The following is a 25,616-nucleotide window of genomic DNA, read 5'->3' as shown; positions in this document are numbered from 1 at the left end:
AAGTTTTATAATTGAGCATTGTACGAACGCGAAACGAAAACTGCTCATACAGTTGAATCTAGAATTTGCAAAATTTTTTCTACGCGAATTGCCGCCAACGATTAAACACAGAGTCACTGAATTGTCGTGGAGCTAGGAGCATTCCACGCGTGAAACTTTGCGGGTGAATGCGTCGCGAAATAATACATTTGCGGCGGAGCGCGTGACACGGCCAGTCTCGGTCGTGGGTGACTTTTTTCCACCGTGTCGAAGCTCGCATTTTGTTACCGCGAGATCTACGGAGATTACATTCGCGTCCGCATGGCAACTAAACGCGGCGCAATTTGACGCGTTGCACATGTAACAAATGCATAATGCGGCAGAGACCTGCATATATGCATGAAGTCACGAAATGTACGTGTATATGTACACGTACCGCGATGTACGCGTGTCCCGGAATACAAGGAGGGTAAACACGAGCGAGGCGTGTAAACAAACCGCGCGCCACAAAACGCCGGAATCGCTTTGGAATAAGTATTAGAATGTTGTAACTTAAGTTTTATTGGCCCCGCCGCCACAACGGTAATGATAAAATAAAAGATGCACCGCAACTACCAATTCTACGGCGGCACACTTATTGTTGGTTTCCCTCTTCTATACTGCACTCTCTTTGTTACATTCAATAGTAGATTCTACGCCAAATGTTAGCAGAAATATTAAGTGTATAATATGCACATAGCATATGACACTTTTATTTAAAAAGAAAAAAAAGAGGAAGTTATGATTTTATGCTGTCAAACTTACGGATAAAGCAATTTTGTCAATTATGAGAGACTACAGTTAACTTTAGTTACGATCCTCCTCGCCGCTAATAATTGCTCCAATTACTACCCATGTAAATCAATCCGCTTTATTATATTCTCGTAATTATTTTGAGAGTGCTCGACATCGCTCGTCGCGTTGTGTAGCAGGCGAGCATGACTTTTACACGGAGCGTTCTCTGCCGCGACACCAATAAAATGCGACCGACAGCCGAAAGTACTTTACGCGATTGTCAAGCGCGAGTTAACGCACGCGGGAATAACGTGTCGGTGGGCGAAATTGGTCGTAAATTCTACGGTCAGGAATCTTTTATCTCTTAATGTAGCTCCCCCATGTCGTTTTATGCGATACCTGGTACCATTACAAGATAAGGGATGCCGCCTAACTTCCCTTTTTAGTCTCCGCTTTTTCATTTCGCTTTTCGGTGCGCCCGCCCTACGGTTGATTTCTTTAAGCGTGTATCTATCTCTCAACGTAAATACTTTTTTCACATAATTTTCACCATTCGTCCGCAGGAAGTATAGCAACATATTATGTATTTGTATATATGTTATCGAGATCGAAATTAAGGATTCGAGAATGAGTGTTGTTAGGGTTAATATAGCAAGAATAAATAAGTGTATTAATATGTATTTTTGTGTACCCGCTTCTTTATCCAGGAGCTACAAAATTTTTAAACAAACTTTAAAATGTACTCGACCTTTTGCAGTTTTATATTAAATTCTAGTAAAACATTTTCTTCAATAATATTATAACCTTATATTTTGTAATGCTGTATAGATTGTTTTAAACTTTTATGTAATTATCAGTTTCTTATTTTATACTAAAATATGATTTTTTTCGGCTATATAAAAAAATCTCTCTTTTTCGCTTTAAGCCTTTATAACTTTTTTCCTATTTATGATTTTAAAATAAAGTTTAGTTTAGGTGTTTTGATTTAAGAAAAAGGAAGTAAAATATAATGATGCTTGTCTAAGATATGAACAGCTAGGTGTACTCCAGATTTCTCAAACCCAGAGTAGACAAAAAATAAAAGTAGTAATCTAATGTTAATAAAAAGATATAGAAGTTATAATCGAAAGATTTACATTTCAGGCTTGCACGTTCACTTGACCTAAATCCATTAGATTTTTATCTCTAGAGATACTTAAAAGCCCTAATTTATACAACTAAAATTACGAATGAAAGGAAGTGTCACCAACGCATCGTAGATGCCTGCGAAATCTGCAATCTACATGGGATCTACGACAATCTATGATCCGATGTGTCCATGCGTGCATTGGAGTAGGTGGAGGATATTAAAACGACATTTGTTATGAATTATAAGTAGAAAAACAATTAAAATAAAGATATATTACATTGATCATGTTTCATTGCAGATGTATTTCTCTGTCAGTTTTTGTCGATAATAATCTTTCGATTATAACTCATAAACTAGGCCGCTAGGCCCGGACATATGTATATATATATTTCCGGACATATGTGTATATATGTATATTTCCGGACATATGTGTATATATGTGTGTATATAACATTTTTTCTTGTTTATGTGTGGAGAATTCACCCCCAAAGTTTATACAAATATTTCTGAATCATCCTGTATATAGAAATATTTTGTTGGTGATTGTGGCGTACAAAGAGAAGTGCGCTGCTGTCCAAGAATTGAGTTCAAATTCGACCAAAAATCGTCGGTCTTTATTCGATCGCCTCTCAGAAGATAATAACAACCCACCGAGAGTATTTTGCTTTGAGAATCTCTCTATATTTGAGAGATCAAAACATGTCACTAATAACGAAATGATGAAAGCAGGAATATCTCCGTCCACTCACCAACCCGCTGCGTGGCAGATTAACGGCCAAACACTCCCTCAACCCTCGCCGCCCATCTGTTCTACAATTTCATATAATCCATCTGGGATTTTTTTTCCCCACTTTATTATAATTACTTATTTTATATTGAGAAGAGGGTTTTTCGACGTATAAATAAAGGATTTTTAATATATAAACATTTTTATTGAAATAAAAAGTAAAAAGAAGTATAAATATTGCTAATAATGCTTGCTAATTGCTGAAAATAACTACTAGGAATCATTATCTTCGATAAAACAAAAAATATCACTATTTTTAAGTGCATGGGGTCAGAAAAGACCCTAGGTGGCGAGGATTAAGGGAGGCCTAATTCCAACAGTGGACTCGATGGGCTGTGATGAATGATCATAAATATATATATATGTATGTATGTGTATATATATTTATGTACATATATATATCTGTTAAATCATATCGTGACGTAATTATATGCATGATTTCCCATTGGCACTGAGTGAGTATAACCGGATATGACAGATAGACTGTAGGGACGTTCAAAGAGAATGTAGATATTAACATCTAAATCCCCGTTACATTTCCAGCTTCTGCAGAAGTAATTTCAGTAGATGTCAGTCATAATGACAGAAATAGTAATGAGAAAATAGAAGTTAAGAGAATTTCTATAAAAGAAGTTAAATGAGATACTAAGAAGTAAATGTAAAATAAGAAATAACTGCAATAAAGAATATAAATTATCGGATAAAGATGTAATTAGTATTCATTAAAAATGTATTTAAGTTTTATTAAATATAACCAATAATATAATACCTAAATGTATTTAGGTATTTATGATATAATAATATTAGATATATTATTGGTACGTTTTAACGCAGGTAGTAGGAGGTATATAAAATATAAAAAAACTAGTAAAGATGTTATGAAATCTCCAATGTCAGTCATGATGATAGAAATTAGAAAATTGAAGTAAGAGAATTTGTAAAAGAAATTAAATAAGATATTTTCAGAAGTAAATGTAAAATAAAAAATAATTACAATAAAGAGTATAAATTACGATAAAATTATCCCATGTAATTAGTATTTTTTAAAGATGTATTTAGATTTTATTATTAAATAATGTACTAAAAATATAATTATATAATATCTGAATGTAATTATATTATATCATATTATTAGTACGTTTTAACGCAGGTGGTAAAAGATATAAGATACAAAGAAGCTAGTAAAGATGTTACAAAGTCTCCGATAAGCGCGGAAATTGGCACGGAGAAAATCGATTGGTATTGCGGAGAAAAGGGAAGAAGAATGTTGGACCAGGGTACCGCGGTAGAAACTACATACCTCCGTCATGTTACTCTTTTCTCTTCAAAACGTTTTGTTTCGTTGCATCTCTTTTTATCCAACGTGTCGAATCGACGCATTTATCTGAACTTTACCAGATACGCATATTCCTGAAAGATGCGGTACAAGAAAAAGGAGGAGCTTGTGACCCGGGTTACCGGTGTGAATAAAGCAACCGATGCAGCAGAAGGATCATAACCAGCCGTTTCTTAACACACGTTTTTTTCTTTTTCGTCTATTGTTAGAATTGTAAAAAACGCAACAAGTTTGCATGACGACTGGTATTGTCAGTGAATTTCCAAAACGCGGATGAAATTTGGGCAATATGAAGAAGATGTAAACCATCACGTATACCAAAGAAAAACGTCTTTTGTTCTTACAAGAAGACGAATCTACATTTGTTTAAATTTGCAGAAGAGAAAAGAACTCACGAATAAGTGACAAATAATTACGTAGCTAATTAGAAATGCACTTTGTATATTTTCAGTAGCGTATAAATAATCGAAGTACACAGTTAATATAAAGATGCTATAAAAAAATGAGAAAAGCTATGACTAATTAATATCAATTGTAGAAGAGTAAGAATTTTAGAAAATTAAAGTAATATATTAAACGACATGAGCTAATTGATAATAATCGCTTTTAAACTATTTAAAAATTTTAATATCACTCGAAATTTTGTCTCAAAATTATATGATATTAAATAAAAATGTATATTTTTATACTTTATTCCATCCAGTGTTTTCTTCATTGTTTCATAATAATAATACGTAATTATAAAATATAATGAAAAGTATTTACTCAATTATTATTTATTACTTTTAAATTTCACGATATCAATGCATGAAAAGATATTTAGAGATAAAATATTTTTCCGCAATATTCTCCATCCATCGAGAAGTAATGAACCGTTTGACAAGTGGCGCAGTCTTTAAGGAGCGCCCAAAGTATCACTCAAAGATAATTTCACAAAGACAGGACACCCGCTTGATGCTGCTGATATACATAGTGCATCTTGGAAAGTAATTAATCATAGACCCTTAAGTTTGTTGATTGGGGACAATTAAGAGAGTTCTTGGGAAATTAAAATATAACTTAGCGACATTTCAAAAACTGTTAGGAAAGAACAATTATTCAAAGTTGAGAATGAAGGTTTGATAATAGACTTAAAGCAAAGAAGTTATTAAATGCATATAAGTCTTATTTCATTAAGTAATATCTTTTGTTTGTATTTTAATCTATGTAAAATTCGATAAAAATATTTCTTTAAAAATTATTATAACTGTGGCAATTTTAAAAATACTGTATTACAATAATTGAGCACATAATGTAGCACAAATAGCTCTCTGAAAATTGCAATTTATCAATATTTTATTTATCGCAATAACCGAGTTGGCTGGAACTTTGCAACAATACTAAGGTTTATCTCACAGTAGCAACCAAATTTATGGACATTCTGTGTTATATTACAAACATTTATGTAGTAGATATCACTTTATCTTACTCCCATTCTCGTATCAGCCCCTTCAGTAAAGGGTTCTCATCCTTAGTCCTCGTGTATCATTCAACCAAATCACTCACATAATTTAGGAAACAGAACGCTCTTTTGTCTAACATTTCGCTTGTACACATTACCCGTGCTAGTAGTCAATCTGTTGTATAAGCCCGACAATCACGTAACACGCATGATGTTCGTGCTTTTAAGGAATACGAGCAAAAAATAACAATTTGTTTAAATTACTAGAATAGAACTAATACGTTATTGTGTGTACATATACATTAGGAATTATTTTTCTGTTTGTTATTACACTATCGTAAAAAATTATATATACTTCACATAAAACACAATTAAAATATTAAAGGAATTATAAAAGTAACTATAAAAGAAGTAAAATTTACGTAATCTAACGTAAAGAATGTATGCCGTTCTATTAACAAGTAAGAGACGATATTAGATTCCGTGATAAATGTTGCTGGAAATTATACATTAAACGTAGTTCAAATTCATTACATAGCCTTGCACTTAGCTGGAAAGGCTGTAATTTGCATATTTCTCTCAGTAAGATTATTCGTCTCATCACTGAATACGTCGCACAGTTAGTTGAGCACAAGACAATGTCACAATCAGAATTTACATTTTATTGCAAGCATCACAACGTGACGTCATCCAAATGTTACTTTAATTTTTATACCGCTCCCCGGTAGCAAATATACTTCATTCACTATTTCACTATTTATGTTTACTCCTTTGCATCAAGTCTGATATGTTTCGCACCGAGATTTAATTCGACTAAGAGAAACGCGATCCTACGGTTGAAACGGACCACAACGGAATTACCATAGCCAGGCAAACTTGGCGGAAAGTTCCTAGTAGAAAGCAATAACCGACCGTCCTGTGAGAATGTTGCGATGCCTCCGCAAATATATTCATTTGGACTCACAGTGCGGCAATGTTCCCCCTTTTAGAGATTCACTTAATTAACCGCGAGAACAAAAGGAGACGAAAAAAGCTCATAAACTACGTTGTTGAAATTTCCTATCTTTTACAGAAACATGAAAAAAATTTTAAATATAATTATTTTTCTTATATATAGGCTAAAATTTTTTGAATATTGTTTAAAATCACGTTTTTGACAATATATATGTCAAGATTATTAAGATCGATGAGATCACTAATATGCAGTTTTACCTTTATTTTAAAAAATAAATAAATAAATGTGTCTGTCTTCAACACAAAGCAGATAATGATTCCCTAATCATCCCTAATCATAAGAAACGATATAATATTCGGTTTTCTTTAATCATTTTCGTTTATTGTCGTTTATACTCATAATCAATTTCACTTGCTAGCCAACAGACAGTAGCAAATAACAGACTAGTTTTATACGCCAACCACGTCTCATATTCCCTGGGCTATAGCTCTTTTTTAAGCCATCTGAGTAGATCTCTTCGACGATGTCCGAAAGCCTCGAAGGCTTCTCCCTCGATGTAACTGGACACCGACTGAAGAAATGTGCGTTGAGGGGTAGCAGCACTAGCAGCAATGGAATTGATGCATCCGATGGATCGATCACCATGACCGTATTACATCTTTTCTGAATCTTGTATCACTGTTATTTTGTTACCGAATGGCAGAATGAATAACTTATACTGGTATCCTAAAGATGTGACGGTTATGCTCTTGTAATGTGACAGTTTACTATTACTAAAAAAATTATGAATATCTCCCGGTAGCTGTTAAAGAGACTATCTTCAACTAATGTAATTTCAGAAATAAATGAGAATATTGCTGCGGAAGTCTAAAATTACAGAAATGTCTTTACTCGATATATACAGGGAGAATATTGGTTGCGCTTGTTTTAAAATAGAACTTGTCCCGTTACAGATTCAATACACTTCCATCTGGATTTTACTATATCCACAATCCTCACGACAAAATCTCGGTAGATATACTTTTCCCTAATGAAAAGATAATAATGATCTCGAGAAAGATTACAGCGCACCATGACAATATAACGAGTTGTTTTAAAATAAAATATTATATTAAATCTATTTTTTTTTAAGTAATTAAATTATACTATGTTCTCCATTATTTTAGAAAAAAAAAAGTTTCTTTTATCGTGAGTATTTGATCTTAGAAACGTAAATTGACCTGATCTTCGATTAAGCACGAATCGTAATTAATTATGTAACAGTATTTCCAGCGGATGTACAATGTTTCGCGAAATCTTCTTAGCAGCAAAGACATTTCCTGCATCTTTGATGCAAACGTCTGGCTTTGCGTAAGCCGCTTAGAATTTGTTGCGCGTGCATGTGCCCGCTTCTGATATACGCGCACACGCACCCGAAGCGTATAGCGACACGAGATACGGATTTGAACAAATACGGCAGTGGTAACTCTGATATATCGGTGGATTAGGAATTCAGCGGCGCCATTGGAATAGGATTTCTGGAAGGGATTCCTTTTCCCCGTAATAAAATCCCTCAGCAAGGAAATTTTGCCGTCGTAAAACTCGTGCAATCCAAGAGATGGGCCCGCCACAATGACGAACTTCTAACTGCGTCTTACATTCAGGAAAACCACTCCGCTGTTACGAGAATTTTTTTATGGTAAACCGTTACCCCACTTTATGTAGCCACGTTAGTACTGTCGCGCAGTAACTGCAATAATGATCTAGAGATGGGATTTTACGAGAACTCTTCCAGATTACTTCAAGAGAATATTCGGTTACGAAAAATTGCTATTTCTCGAGCTATTTTTTTTTATACAATAAGAATGTAATTCAACTTTTCACTAATAAAGTCGCGATCAAAATACGAAGATAACAAAGCAGAAAGCATATTATGTAAATTAAGTAATTACTAAACTACAATAAATGATTATAACATAAAAATTTATATTTAATAATGTTACACCTGTAGTCTAGTTTAATGTAATAAAACATTAAGAAACATAATAATAAATTTTTTTTTTAGTATAGAATAACAATTAAAGTAACTTTTAAATCGACTGTGACTGGCAATATACATATAACGTCTTTTCGATATGAACATTGAAAAACTGTGAGCCAACTTGGTTTGTCGGATTCACACAGCACTTTTTCGGATCAATCATCGAGACATTATTAATTTCGACCATGGTTTTGGTCAGTTGATGTAATTTCTAAATTAAATAGTTTTATTTTTATTGTGAAAAATATGACAAACCAAGTTGGCTCACAGTTTTTCAATGTTCATATCGAAAAAACATTATATATTGCCAGTCACGGTCAATTTAAAAATTACTTTAATTGTTATTCTGGCAAAAGAAATTTATTATTCTGTTTATTATACACCGTCGACCGAAGAATCGGTGCTCTATCTTATAGTTGTTATTGCGATAAATATTACCACAGCCCCAGTGGTCGAATTAGCACGACACCCGCACGGTATACGGGAGGTTCCAGGTTCAAACCCTGGCTGGGGTAACATTTTTCGCAATAAAAATAAAACTATTTAATTTAGAAATTACATCAACTGACCAAAACCCATGGTCGAAATTAATAATGTCTCGATGATTGATCCGAAAAAGTGCTGTGTGAATCCGACGAACCAAGTTGGCTCACAATTTTTCCAATGTTCATATCGAAAAGACGTTATATATTGCCAGTCACGGTCGATTTAAAAATTACTTTAATTATTAAGAAACATGTTGTTAAAATAGAAAAGATGTTTGTTATATTTCTTTTTTAGAATATGTTGCGCTCCTAGACCAGGTATTCGAAGTTTTGGACAAGAAAGTAGGTATCTGAGATTTACAGCGTCTTTTGTCCACCTGATAAACGGTGCTGGATTCTCGCGAGATTCTCACAATAATGGAGTACGCGCATTGTGGCGAGCACAATGACCATCTCGTCTGGACATCTCAAAAACGTGTCTTTGGCAGTTCAACAGAATTTGTGAACAGGCATTTTTGATATAAAAAAAATATTGTTAAATAATACAGTAGTACACATCCGTGTTTCAGGAGTACATATATTTATAATGTGTTACAGCTTACAGCATGAAATTGTACTAGTTTGTTAATGTACGTGCACATTTATCGAACAGACCTAACTTATTAATCAAGATTATTTGTAAGTTCAAGATTAAATTTCGTAAATTTAATAACTTATATATATATACTAATAAAGATTATCTTGTAAGTTAATAATCGCGATTATAATAATAATTTGTCAAATTTTTAATAAGGCTTCAACATCGTAAATAAGTAGAATAGTAAAATATTGACTAAAATAGTAAAAAATTGACTAAATTATTTTAATTGTGAGAATTTACGAGAATTTACGATGTAATAATATCTAGGATATCTGTAATACTGTCTTATATGTAGGTGACATAAAGTCATCCTTTCGTCCTGCGGTTTTCGTCCCTTGTTCCTTATATATGATCCTATAAACACGAGAGGATTTTGAGATAAATCGACTTAGCATCAACGCTCTGTAGATATTGCGATTACTATTTACACATAATAAATGACATGTTTTCTTTCCAACCATTACATAATTTTAGTTACATATGAAAATTGTTATGTTATGTAAAAGAATATTTACCATTTATAAACGTTGCGGATTAATTTTTCGGCCCAGCTTGATATTATTGCCAATTTCATGATACAATCGAAAATATATATGTATACGTAAACCATTTCGAAATTATTTACTTCGTAAAAATTGAACATGAAAAAGAATATGAACTAGGACTTTGATATTGTTTGAATTTTCTGATGTAACAAGACTTATAAATGTATAACAATGTGTCGCAAATATCACAGGAATGTTAGAGAAAATACGTTAACTTCACTCAGATCTCAAAAACACATTTTTACCTTGCCATTTCAGCTTCAAGGAATTTCTGTTGAAAATATATTTCCGTCCCAGTGGCATGCCAACAAAAATCATCATAGACGAATGCGATTGTATCTGATGCGTCACAATTGCTGGTGTTTGTAAATGTCAGAAAAGTAGTGGCAGTCAGAAGTTTCCTGAGCGGAAACTTTTCGTTTGGGGGAAATACTTTAGGAAAGTTTGATGTAGAGCAACGAGAGAATGCATCAGTGGAAGTGTTACAGAATTTATGAGGTCTTGACAATGCGACTTGATGCTATCGTCGCAAAAGACCTTTCTCGTAACCTCACTCTACTTTTTCCAGACTTTCGCGCGCCGCGCCGTTTCTTCTCCCTGCATAACGATGATGCTGGAAAAATCGTCCGCAATTGGCAGAAGATCGATCATAATAGGCGAGGCTAAAGCACTACCCCTGGGAAATTACAGAAATTCCTGACAGCAAAAATTGAATTCGACTCCGTTTCTGATGAGCATTGGATTTATGTAAAAAAAATCGACAGCGATACCACGAAGAATTCCTGCGGGATAGTGGACGTTCCTGATGTAATATACCCGATCGATCGGGAATCGAGTTAGTATCGAATTTACGTTAAGTCCACAAGTGCACTACATCCTAGATTGTTACTATTACTGTTTTATTCGCAGCGGCAAACAAAGAAATAGTATATGAGTAAAAAAAAAACAAATGTCATATAAATGTCGTCATCAAAATAATATCGATAACACACAGTTACATCGCGACAATTGTTATTAACGATATCTGCGGTTCTGATACCTGCGGTTTTGAATTTTGTAATTACTTTATCGCCAATTCCAATACCCGAATTTATTTATGCCACAGTGAAACCGCATGACTTTTAACATTCTTTGTTCAACGCGTTTGTCAATCCTCGAGATCACGATGCGTATGTTAAATAAAATCATTTCCTACATACTTAATATTTGGTTTTTATACTATTTTTTATATAGTTTTGAGGACGTTGAAATCAAAGATTATTATATATAAAAGGTAAATTATTAAAGCATAAATGCATAAGTGATAAAAAAATAAATAATAAAATAATAGTGTAAACAATACAAGGTGAATGTACAATTCTCAGTTATATTATGTTAATAAATAGAAATGATGTCACTACATATTTAATAAAACTATCTTCGATTGTTTAATTCTATCGTTTTAATTTAAAATTTATTAAACATATTATTTGAGCATATTAATTTAATTCTCAGTAAGTCACACAATTTTGTGCGAAAATAGATTAGCGTTAAAATCAATTTTTGCCTCTATTATCTTGGAAATTTGTTATTAATTTTCCAATATCCGCATACAAGCTATAGAACGGTCCATTTTCAATCTCGAGAGATTCTAGGCCTTTAACTTCCAGTCCCTCCATTATGGCCGTTCTCATCGTCCGCGGAAATCTGTTTATCTGAGTCACCGCGACGCGCTTGGCACACCTCCTCGGCTTTTCCCAAGTTTGCTCGGGCTAAGCTGCCAAATTGGCCACCATTACTCATGCGTGAATCGCGAAAATAGAGCGAGGAGAAACAACAACAGCGAAAGAACAGTCACAGGCAAAGACGCAGTGGAAAAGAACAAGAAAGTTAATTTCGCCATAGCTAAAGTTAAATTATCGACAATATTGTATTTGTTATTAAATATTTATGTATAAAAATGTATGTTAAATAAAATAACACGCACAAAAATAATAAACTTAGACACGTAAAGATATCTTCTCCCTATACCTTGAAAAAAAATAAAGAAGCTGTCAAACGTCATGCGTAACTTTCACGAAACTTTTCTCGTGTTGAAATCGGTCACGTTAGCTTATGGAAGATACAAATCATGTATCCAGTTAAAACACGAAAATGCACAATGGCGCATTGGATGTGCATTTATAACAGACATAACATGCCCTTTTATGTTACTGCACTGCGTCATCTCTCTACATATCGACGGCTTACCACGTGTTACGACAATTTCTTCTTTCTTTCAGTTTGCGACTGCTCTTATATTTTCAAGTGAACGTCGCTGAAAACGCCTTCTCTTCTACCTTAGCTCTTTCTAGGAGCATTTCCGCGTCAATAATAATAATACTTTTCCATGTTCAGGTATATTCGGGCAAGCTACTCTAACTTTTATTAAGAAACTGAAACAGCTTTTTTACTAATGCCTCACTATACTACGCGCGTGTACTCGCAGCGTTATATGTGCGCATAAAATAAAGAAACGCATACAGTACCAGCAATTCGCAATAAGCAGGCAACATGAGTAGAAATTGCCCGTACCGCAACGACTGCAGTAGTAATGTCCGCCAATAGGCAGGCAATAGAATCGCGACTAACTCTCGACGCTGCGCTGCCCCAGAGATTTTAGTTATTTTTTTTAGTAGATCTGCACTGTACAACACGATTCAGAACATACATTTGAAAAATACGCACATAGCTTTTCTATCTAATAATTTATATTACGAAAAGAGTTTCGCAAGATCAAAATACAGCTACTATGCAATTAAGCTCCTTATTATTTATTATCCAACAAAATGCGTTCTCCGACACGCATGAAATAAAACTCAAACATGCATAAAATAATATCCGTGACGCATAAAATGCATAAAATTTTATTTACAATATCGCTTCTCGTCGGTGTTTGTTATTTTACATATCCACCGCGTGTTTCCGAATATGGTCTTCCTTTTATGCAAATTTTTATGCGCGATAAGATGCGTATTCAAAGATATTCGTTCGCCAGAAGCTTCAATGTTTTATAGCTCCGGTAAAGTCGGCCTGTACTTAGCGAACTTGACGTCTGGTTGGATAATATTTTTGCTGCATGAGCTCCCGTGTGCAAATTTTTAATAAAACCGCGCATCCGCCGAGCGGTGTCTATATTATTTCGCGAAACATCCGCTTGAGAATATCGCCGGGATCTCTCTCTTGAACATTATAAGCAACGGAAAATACACTACCTCCGAGGACCGGTATGAAATGCAGCTGAAACAACAAAAGCGCGATTACGAAAAAGAAGAGTTACTTTAAGCGGGATCTAATAATATGTGACCTGAAAAATTTCGAGGTATATGGCTGGATTTTCCCGATGAGCGACATTGAAAAATAAATACTTTTTATATAAAATATAAATTATTGTGTAACTCTGTTAATTATACTTTAAAACACAGACTGTGAGAATCCAGAAAAAAAATCTCAAAACTTTACAATGTACCTAAATTCTAATTTTTATAAAAATCTGCGGATATAAATTTGCTTTTACTGTATTAATTATAAAAAAATCTGAATTAAATGATTCACATCTTTTAACTTTTACAACAATTTTATCTGGAATTATTTTTATATAGTTTTATTTTTTATAAGAATTTTTTCTGATTTAATTTAAAACTGAAATAGAAGTGCTAACAGATTCATAAATTGATTTCGTATGTGTTATATGCGTTGACGTAAAAAGAACGCCCCCAACGGCAGTAACAATAACGTGGTTATTACACGGCGCGTCCTCGGATAATCAAACAAAACGAAAGTACAGGGAAAAAGTTTCTCCCCGCACCGTTGGCAACGAAACGCGGGCTTCGCTCGCAAAACTTTATTATCGGGTCGCCATCGTGCTGAAAAAGAAGAGGCAGAACGATAGAGCGTATCCGCTGCGCTACGGAAGTATACGTGGTCGCTTTGTTTTCTGCGTAGGATCGTGGAAAAGTTTGCTGTAGGAGTTAAGGACGTGTCATATATTCATGTATAAAACGGCTCAATGAAAAGCTAATATGTGCGATCCCGACTGCGATATCGGAAAAAAATCGATTCTTATATCAATTAAAATTTCATTTTAATATTCACATAATTGTCCGCTTAATAAGAATAATAATTTATTAAATAGCAATTTCATAAATTTCTGATTAACATTTCTCCCAAAGATTAGAGAAGCAAAAAGTAATTGTTTATGTATATTAAAATGCTTTTAAGAAATTCCAATTTTCTGACAATTATAACCACAAAATTCAATAATTGTATAATAATATAATTGCACGAATTATGCAATTCTTATTTCTGATGTATACTTATTTCTAAATATTATCAAGTTTACGAATTGGTAGGATAAACTTAGGTTTAGGTAAACCTCTCCTTCCATTATTAATTACATACAGGTGAAAATTTCTCATAAACTCCTGGATTAATGAGAGGATCCTGAGGGCTCACAATATAAAAATAATACACAGATCTCGCACACGAGGGAACGAGGGATTACGTTAGCGCGGTGTGAAGTAGCTGTGCTCCGTGCGAGCATAAATCAAATCATAGAGGGAAGCGTGACGAAAAGGTAAGGAAGTTATTGTGATACTGTGTGATCGGATACGAAATAACGTCAGAGGGGAGAGAGCATTTCGAGCTGAGTCTTTGATGAAGGTCAGACGGAGACAAAGGTGCTGCCAAAATGTGAGGAAGAAAGCGCGAAGTCAAGATTTATGATCAATACCGATACGAGGCTATAAATCAGTTATCATCTAACTTCTGTTCTTCATAACCGTATTTCGTCTACTTCAACAGGATTCACAAGTCATAAATCAACTGCCTTGAGTGTCTTACAAGGCACAATTTATTAATGATGTATAAAATCACGAAGTACGAAATGCGCACTATCTAAAAATAAATTCTAGAGGGCTCCAGTTTAATCAATATGACACGATACATTGAAATCTTATATAAAACATATAACATAATAATTTATGAATAATAAATTAAATATTTTTTATCTGTATGTGTAGTATATGCTGTACTAAAATAAAAGATAGTATCTTTCACTGTACGTTCTCTGTACGCAATTCATTTCAAATTGCAATAATTTTGATTTAAAAAAAAAGGAAAAAATGTGATACGGAACGGGTCAATATGACAACGTATTGGTTCTCCGCATCCATCGCAGTTCACAATAGTTTATGTTCCGTCATGTCACTTGGCGTCATCTACGTTATTGTGCTAATGGCTGTGTGTCAGACGAGCATGTGCACACACCTATGCTGATACGATTGTACGTGTGAATGTGAACGTTGCGCTGCGTGTGCATACGAGAATGGCACGAACGAGAACGAATACGTCACAGTTCCAGGATAATTGACCGTCGTCCCTTTCATCCCTTCCGGCAAAGAGACATTGTCTTTATTAAAAGATTAAAACAAATTGTTATTTGTTTTTTAACATCATTGCATCAAAGTATTTTTAAACGAAAGCGAATCTTTTTAAATTTTGCATGAAGTTGGACAACTAATTTTACCAAAATGACCCACCTTCCACGTCGAACGTTCGCGTTAAATAAAATGGATCGAGCGTGAGCCGTTCCATCAAGATACGTCATCGAAGATTAGACATATATTTTCCACGACATCGCGTTTCTTGAAGAAAGTTTCTTATATATGAAAGCCATGAGTGAACGTATCGTTGCGTCACGTTCTTTTCAATTTGGTAGTTTAGCTTCGTTTGAAGCCATCGACTGCCACATCGGAGAGTTTGATAGTATAACGTTGAGGATAATATTCCCAGAGTTTTCTCTCTTGAATAAGTATACTAAAGTACACGCCGGAAAATAAAGTAACGAGCGAGCTTTATTACCGGCGAATAACTGTTTTTATACTCATGATGGATAGCTAAATTAATATCACTTCGTTATTTTGCAGACGAGAAGTATTCATGAGACGCTACAGCGAGACGATAGTAAAATAAAGTATAAAATTCGTACGAACAACGTAGAATAATTACGAACGAATGAAAAATTCACGAGCGTTGAATTGCATAAGAGACAAAAAATATTATTTCGACGCAGACGTTTCAATAAAGTGTGTCATTTACGTGAAATCTTAATTCTATTTAACGTCGTCGGAATTAAATAGCAATTTTGTGATAATGAAAAAGTTCAATAAGTGAAACACATTGAAATGTTTGGCAGCTAATTCAGTTTCGAATATATTGCACGAGAGTATTTACTATATTGTCAAGAATTAGAATATCAATTCTACAAAATGAATGAAATGAATACATGAATATATATTGATCAAGGTTTTTTGTTGCCCAAATTATAAATGATTACCGTGCATATCGATTCGGATTGCGCGGACTATAAATAGATCTAGTTATACATCATTAGCCTGCGAAATAAACTTAACTTTTCAAGTGCATTTGCCCCGGAGTATCTGGTACACAGAGAACGGCGGCTTTAAAACGTATCGGATTACTCGGCGTTAAAACACCGTTTTAGCAACAACAACGGTGCGTACGGCAGCGCGGAAACGTCCGCGCGCTAATGAAACGCACAATTAACTGTTATCGCCGTCGTGCATCCTGGAACTTCGCTAATCGAATTTTCGTGCGATTACGCGCATTTTCCCGTTCAATGCGAAACGCACATTAACCCCCTTCCCGTAAGCAAATTACGTAATTGGCCTCTTGCCCTGTCGCTGGTGATCAATCGCGCGACATTCGATAGTCATTGATTAATTGGAATTGTGACTGTATAGAATATATATGTAGCAATTATGTGCATGTTAAATTACGATTGCTTTATAATACAATTAACAATACAACAATAATAAAATTCACTATTAGAAAGCTATATATAGGTATATATACATAGACTAGCTGGTTACCCGGGCTTCGCCCCGGAGGACATGTGTAATAATACACGCAAATAATCTCGCTCAATAGTCTCTCTCTCTCTCTCTCTCTCCCTCTCCCTCTCCGAGATTCGGTCAATTATTTCGCGTAAGAATTAAAAAAAATTAAAAAAACCGGTTTCCAGAAAATCGGTAACGAAAAACTATACACTTTACAGCACTCCCCGGAAAATTTTATCCCTATTTTATATGGTTCTAATACAAATTCGGTCCAATAGTTTTTAAGTTAAAAACGTTCAAACATACACCACACTTGTAAGAATTAAAAAAAATTTTTAAATGAGTTTCCAGAAAATAGATAACGAAAAACTATACACTCTATAGCATTCGCCAGAAAATTCTACCCCTATTTTATATGGTTTTAATATAAATTCGGTCCAATAGTTTTTAAGTTAATAACGTTTTTTATTTTTTTTTTTTAATTCTTACGGGTGGTGTATGTTTGAACGTTTTTAACTTAAAAACTATTGGACCGAATTTGTATTAAAACCATATAAAATAGGGGTAGAATTTTCCGGGGAGTGCTATAGAGTGTATAGTTTTTCGTTATCTATTTTCTGAAAACCGATTTTTTAAATTCTTTTACCCGTAAGAATTAGAAAAATTAAAAAAATCGGTTTTCAGAAAATCGGTAACGAAAAACTACACACTCTATAGCACTCCCCGGAAAATTCTAGCCCTATTTCATGTACTTGTGGTAAAAATTCGGTCCAATAGTTTTCACGTTATTAACGTTCAAACATACACTACCCGTAAGGATTTTATATAATAGTATAGATAAAAAAATAACAACATATTTTTACAATTTTTATTTGGAGAAAAACAGAAAAAAGAAGAGAAACTATATAAAAAATATTTTTTCCCCGATATCGTAGTTTTAAATTAATTTTAAATTGTATATTCTATTTAAACGGCTGCAAAAATTCGAACGCTACAGTGCACTGTTGTACGTTACGAAATTAAACCTTTAGAGAATTAATGAAATCTCTGCGGATTGTGCGAAAAAAGTAATTCGCACAGGTGCCTGTTTTCATATAAGAAATGGCCGAACGAGAGGCGCGTCTATTCACGCCGGCGAGTCGGCCCGGCCTACAAATGGAACATGAATGCAAGTAGCGCTGAATGGTAAACGGCGTAACAGCAGGGAGATGAGTCTAAAGCAGTAGTTGACGCGGAGAGCTCGATTTACTTAACGCAACGAGCAATTTGACGGAGTGCGCCATAAAGGGAAGTTCCTCTTGCTCAATAGAAGGCGTTCTTGCTAGTGCAATTTTGATAATAGCGACATCGGATATCATTGTCTCTCGATCAGGTCTATCATTATAGTTTGTAGAGAATGTTCATAGAGAGCATCAAAGACAGTTTCAGCAGTTAACGATGCTATTCCGTGATTTAGAAATAAAAAATTAATTCCGAGATATCACATTGCTTCACTTTTATTTTAAGATCACAGAATAACATTGATTATTGTTGTCTCGCTGATCTCGATTAATTTAGAATTATTAATGAAATTAGATTACGTTACGAATAATTTGTAATTTGTTTACGAAATGATGAAATTCCTATATTTTTATATCCGATATTAATATATCTCTCTCTATAATTAAAAGACTCTTTTTCTTCTTTGATAATAATCTGGTTTTCCACAAAATTTATATTAAAAAAAAGATAACAAAAAAAAATTAGTTTGTAAAAGAAAATGTTTGGGCAGAGAGAGAAAAAGATAACGGTTTAATTAATAAATAGTCGGTTTTAATCATTTTAAGAGATGTAACCGCGGGCATAATCTCAGATTAATTCCCGTTCTGAGCCTCTCATGCGCCAGTTTAATACGTACTCTAGGCGCATATTGATTACAAGCGCTTAACAATGGACGCGTCGGTTTGCAGTCGCTGTTCCATTTATGCCAATTTCCCTTGAAGCAGTTCCAAGCTGCTTCGTTACTGCTCATTGAGTGTATTCCAGCAATCTTATTAGTCGAACCTTAGTCGACGGGCCGCGCCGGTGGACCAAACTGAACCGCTTTGATAATTCTCCGTGGCTTTCGATGCATGTGCCTCAATTTCGCATTCACCAATGCAATTATAATCTCTCTATTATCATTCAATATTACTTTAGAAGCTTGAAAATTTCGTCTTTTCTCTTTAGCGTGTCTCATATATTCGAGCAAAATTTTAATTAAAAATAATAGTCTCGCACGATAAAGTACAGCTATGATTTATTTACGAAATACAGGAAATGAAAATTTATCTGCAAAAATCTGTTCCACTTCTTTTATATGGCAAAGTTTAATCAGACGACACGGACAAGAGATAATTTATCACAAGCAGCACGTAGAGAATTTCGCAATTTCACGATACAAGTGTAAACAAGAATGATAAAATATTTTTACAAAATACGAAGGAAGTCTTACGAATACCCAGAGCTCGTACGACCCATTTTTCTCCGTGGCAGTGTCACATCCGAATTTTTTACAACAGCTATGCAACTTCGAAGCTGTTTGCGGCCGTTTAAATACGTGACTCCGTGCCGCGAATAATTGATATCGTGGAAACAGAGGGGTAAAATTCTCCTGCATGAGCGCCGGACAATGACGTCATTCTAGAAACTAATTTCAACCCTTTAAATCGTCTGCGAATCCTATCGCTCTCCAAATCTGCAAACGGATAAAAAAATAAAAATAATTCTATCTTTCTCTCTCGCTTTTTCTCTCTTAGATAAACGAAGGTGGATTATATTAAAATCCGTCTTAAAACTGCGAAACTTTAAACCCCAATTTACAAAAATGACTACCGCTTCAATAACTTTAATTACTTGATAAAAGGATCAGCGACTTTCAAATAATCATGAAATCTACAAAGAAATTTTAAATAGAACCAGAGTACACATATTGGTTAGTTAATATGACATTCATCTCTTTGTTATACAATAATACTTCGTAGTTTTTATTGTCCAAAATAGCTAATAATGATAAACAAAGCGTTAAAACAAAGATTATCTCTAATACGCCAATGTACGATCGCAAAATTTTTACAAAACGTAGCAATTTATTATCATAAAAACGAAATAAAAAGGTGAAACATAAGGATCTTAATCTTGCGATAAAGGGGATTACGAGATCCTATATAAAATTACGGACAGAACGATAAAGGAACCCCAGGATAATACGCCGCTGCGGCAGATTTTCGAATGTCGCGGAAGGATTACGCCATAATCCACTCAGCAGTCGAGAATTTCCGCTTATCGTTTTGTGGGAGAAAAAAACGATCCCGCAACTTGTAACTACAAATATGTAATTGCGAAGAGCTCTATGCAAAAAGCCCGCAATTATTATACATAAAAATTTCGCGTCTCTAAATTTTACATGTGTAAATACGTGCGTACGCACGAATCAACTTTTGGCCCAATGATTCTAACCGGCGCCTAACAACATCCGCCTACGCAAGCATGGATCCAAACTTGCGGCAGTCCAAATAGTTAACCGCCGCCTGTCGGCCAGCTCTATTGATTTGGTGGTCCCGAGGTGACATAACGCGGTTTTGCAGATTCTGACGCAGTGTTTCCCGAAGTGTGTGAAACGTACTGCACGATAATGCATCCCGCGACAACTTCCTGCTGAGCGAAAATTTCCGGAAATCGAATAAGACAATCCGATTCGTAGACGCAAAAGTGCGAGTATCGCGTTTAAACTTCAAGTAAATTTTTTGCTGTCACTGGCCGACTTAACAGGGGCTACGTATTATCTCTCGGGATTATGACTGAACGTCAGGAATTATTTGAATAGTGACAGCTGTTTCCTTTGACCACAAAGAGAATGAAATATTCACTCACCAGAGTTCTACCGAATAATGACTTCAAAGGAAACTGGGTTAGCTTAGCACTGCGATTTTATGTAATGGAGTTTTTACGTCCGCAAAACGCGAGTCCTTTATTACTACAATTTGAAAACAGAAATGTTATTCATGTCGAGTCAAAACGAAATTATAATTACATTGTTAATATTGCTCAATTTTTTCGTTTTAAAACGACGTACAAAAGTTACTGAAGCAATAACTGCGAATGATTACTTTTTTAGCGCGTGGGCATTTTCGTTTTACGACGCTGAAACCGCCGAAACTTGGCGGCTCTGGAACTTCCCTCATATGCCCGTTAAATAAAAAGAAAGTGCCCTGGGGAGATAGCCCCGACCCAGGAGAAATTACAGAAATACTCGGTTTAGCAACTAATAAGCGCAACATGGGAACATCATTGTCGGATTTGCAAATGATAAAAGTGGGAAGAACTGCTCAAATTACCGTAATTGTCAGAATTTAATTTTGCGAGACAAATAAAAATAAATTCGCAATTTTATATAAAACTTTTTAAAGTATTCCTACGAGACGAAGATATATGAAGATGATTGTCGCGTTCATTATATGTATGATTCTATCGCGAAACTTTTGTTTTCACATTGTGAAATATTATTAAAGTTCAATCTGCCTAATATAATAATATCATAAAGTCAAGTTTGAGTACTTTGAAATTTAGGTAAATTCAACTTTGGTTATACAGAATTTAACAAGCAGCTGTAACAGCAGGCAACTTTAACCTTTAATCAATAGCGGTAATACCGAAGTCAATATCGAAGTTTAAGCAATAACAATAAGAAATAATGTTTTTAAAATAATCATTGAACTTTTATATAATAGAAATTCTACGATCCTTCGTACTGTTTGCAAAGTTTTATATCGAAATGTTTTCTTCAATTTTTTAAAATCAATTTCAGTCTAGCGTAATATCGTAGAAAAATATTCTCCGGATAAGAAGTTATCTCTACTTCCCTTCGAACGTAGATCAACCATTATTGTACGCTTGAAATATGATATTGCATGCTCCCTTGGCATTTTCCCTTACGATTTCAAACTTCTTCTAAATCGGTCAACTTCGTATACCACGAGAAATGCATTATTATAAATAATATTTATTTAAAATAAACCATATTTTACGAGAAACTGGCAGCAGTTCCTCCGGCTTAATTCCACAAATCCGACGCCATTTTGCAACGAAAATATATCGCTCGTTTTCACGATCAGTGACACGGAACTTAATTAAACAAACAGATAAATAAAGCAAACATGTGCATGTTCAATCTCGAAGGATTAATTTATCTTTCGGTACACACAGTTGGCCGTATCCAGCGTTTTTCCCTGATGCTTTTTATTGTTTTTATGTTTGTAATTCGTCGTTTCCGCGCTATACCGGTCGAAATGCATGCACGTGTATATGCGTGCCCCTATCGATCGACGTCTGCTCACAACGGGGTGCTGTTATCGCACGACACAACGCTATCAAGGTATACGATCGTTTCAGAGTGGATGTTGCTTTAGTTGCAGCAGCCACTTTGCGGTGCCATTGACGTCAGAGCGGATCTCTAATCGCTGTTTGCGTTTCATGCGCCGAACAATAGCGATGCTTTGCTACGGGAAGGAGAAACGTTCCCATTCCTGACGCGACCGTTTTAAAAAATAGATGCGAGATCCGTGCAATTCTAACTCAAATAAAGTTTGCATTACATGCAGTTTCTCATCTAATAATATGATAGGATAAATATATATTACTTTTTATAGATCACGAATAGAAGAGCAAATTATATAAAAAACTCAGGATAATAGAAGCATTTGTGGAGAAAGAAGCGATGCATAAAACATTTGTTTTTTGACACTGTTATTTTTATGATATCAATAATTCTCAGTTTCTCTTACTATTGTAATAAGAACTGCAATATTAGTTTAATAAAAAAAGTGGTATTTTATAAAAAATGGGAGATTAAGTAGTATATAATGTCACATTAAATATTATACAAATTTTATATTTAATTTTAGAAATTATTAAGTGTTAACATGTACAATAATATACATATTGCATAAAACTGTGTTAATAACTTTATTAATATAAAATATTTATCAAATTTTTTTTCTTTTTAATAGTTAAATGCGAACAAGCTGTTTACAATTCCGGGAATGTCTTGTGGATTGCCGTCATCTTTGTTTATGGAAAACCTATAAAAATATCTTATTAAAATTCCAACTACGTCGCGGCCATCACACATTCAGTTATTGATGAGAAACATGAATAGATATAAGAATAGGTATAAGGAAACGTGTGTGTGTCGTAATCCGTTTCCAGCGCGGTTTCTCTACGTCGACCATAAAATTTCTTTATGTGATCATAAGTAAAATCGAGTTCACGAAGTTGATATCTCATAAGTACGTACACTTCTTTTCAAAAAATATATATTTTTGTATGTTATGTAATATTATGCAATATTATGCAATATTATGCTGTATTATTATTTTATACCTCTATTATTATTTATACTATGTAAAATTATGAAAAAAATATTTTAATTTACAATTTTTAATTCCAAAATCATATAAAAATTTGATATCCTGCGTATCAAATTGAGGCAGAAACATTTTTCCCTCATGGATAAAAATGGCAAATTTAAAAAATCTAAAATTATTTTATGATTTTTAAAAATTATTGTTACAAAATATATCTTCTTCCTAAAAAAGATAGCAGATTCTTAAAGATATTTAAACATTTTTAAATTTTCAGCGATATTTGATACTTATAATTCAAAGATTGAAACAGTTAATCATTGAAAATAACTGGCACACAGTCATCGAAAAACTTTCAATGTTGTACATTACTAATTTTATATTATATCGAGCGACTTAATAAATTCTTCTACCGTTAAACGTGATTTCTGACTTCTTCCGCGTAGGGATCTTTCGTTGTTAAGTTAGGGTTTGGTCCTCACATTGAGGAGGAGTGCGGAAATCCAACTTTCAATAAGCTGGCACGACCTTATTAGGTGCTTCCATCCTGCTCGCAAAGCCATTCAATTTACCAAGAGAGATTTTCGTCGCTGCGGAGAGGATGGAAAACCAGAGATAGACGAATAAAAAGGAAAAAAGGATTATATGACGATGACCGACAAGAGAAAGAACCGCGGAGATTTAAGTGTTTGTAAATTTTATTTCCTGAATCCTTTTAATTATCTCACCTATAATGCTTTTTGAAATTCTTTGAACAGAGACATATAAAATATATTCCTGGCTTTCTTTTATGTAATACAAATCAGTTTTTGTGGTGCATGATGCATGACATAGATGTCTGCACAATATAAAGGCAAATGCACCTATTCACAAAACTATGTATTCAGAAAATAAATATTTTTCATCCTCTTTCCATCTCTTTTTGATGTTCATTTTTTTTTTAAAGCTTTTTATAACTCTTTAAAATTACAAATATCAAAACTCAAATATACTGTTGAAAGCTAGAAAATTATATTTTTGCGTATCACCAGAAAAGATGAAAAAAAAAAATACAATAAATTATGAACAGACCAAAGTTTATTTATAAAATCACGTAACAGAACTAACTGCATGAATTGCAACTAACTTGCACGGAGAGAAATAAAAGAAGCGAAGAAACGAGTAGAGGCGACACACACCCAGCGGGTGACGAAAAAAGAAGAAAAAGATTTGCGGATTCTATTTGCGCGCTGGGCGATATTGCGTATACGGAAAATATCAGGGCTCCAGGCGTTTATGTGGGGCGTGACGCATACGCAAGCACGAATTGTTGTACAGCGAGTAGGAAAAGCAATTTCCACCCGACGGCGATGCTGAATATGTCCACCATTTGAGCTACTTTCCTCTCGGCCATTCGCGCGGACTTTCGTCCTTGCGCCCCCTACATCTTGAATAAACGCCAAAGGCGTACAAATATTGCGAGGGATCGTGGAAATTAATTATATCTCCGCAGCCAGACTCGTTAATTAAACTACCAACCGTCAATGTACATACCCAGGAGAAAGAATTGTCTAATTGCACTCAGTGAGTCTCTCGTCCTTTTGCTTTCCTTCCAAACTTAAATTGCTTTCAGCGAATGTTATGATTACAATTTCTCGGTAGAAAGTATGGTTGAAATCGACGCACTTGTACGAAGAGAGAAAGAGAGAAAAAGAAAAAATCATACCCTATTGATCATACATTTGATTATCGATTAAAATATAATCTTCTTAGTAAAGCAATTTGCGTTTCGATATTTCTAAAGCGGATAATTTTAATTTACTTGGAAAGTTATTAATTAATTTAAATTTATGTATATATGTATAATTTTGGGGGGAGAACAATAATATTCATAATTTTGTTTCTATTAAATAGTGTGATTTTTATATCGCACAATTCAGCTGATAACGTCCTAATGAATCACAAATATGCAAAATACCTTTATAACCGCAATAAACGTTTCGCAAAATAAGCAGAAACGATAAAATATTATTGCACCGAGAGACAATTTGTATTCGCGAGAATGCCACGTAACAAATTAATAAGCAAATACAATTAAACCACGGTAAATAGAGATCTTAGAGATCGACTCGTGAAACCACTCATTCCCGAGTAGCATGTGTATTTTCTTCGTTTGCTCGATCAATCAATTATTCTTCAATTTCCTAGTACCTATCAACTTTATTTCGTAATTTTACCAAATAATTCTACGAGCAGTTAATTAAATCGAATTTCTGCTCACCGCGCGG

At 34.2% G+C, this 25,616-nt stretch overlaps 1 protein-coding gene across 1 annotated transcript in view; it reads right to left on the bottom strand.

Annotated features, from left to right (window-relative positions):
• Positions 1–25,616, bottom strand: part of LOC112461135 — a 130,472-nt gene that overhangs the window by 34,757 nt on the left and 70,099 nt on the right. The window lies entirely within an intron of this gene.

Source organism: Temnothorax curvispinosus, unplaced genomic scaffold (genome assembly GCF_003070985.1).
Source record: "Temnothorax curvispinosus isolate PA1 unplaced genomic scaffold, ASM307098v1 QBEX01011098.1, whole genome shotgun sequence".
In the NCBI taxonomy this organism is placed as follows: domain Eukaryota; kingdom Metazoa; phylum Arthropoda; class Insecta; order Hymenoptera; family Formicidae; genus Temnothorax; species Temnothorax curvispinosus.
This window is presented reverse-complemented; position numbering and strand designations above follow the sequence as displayed.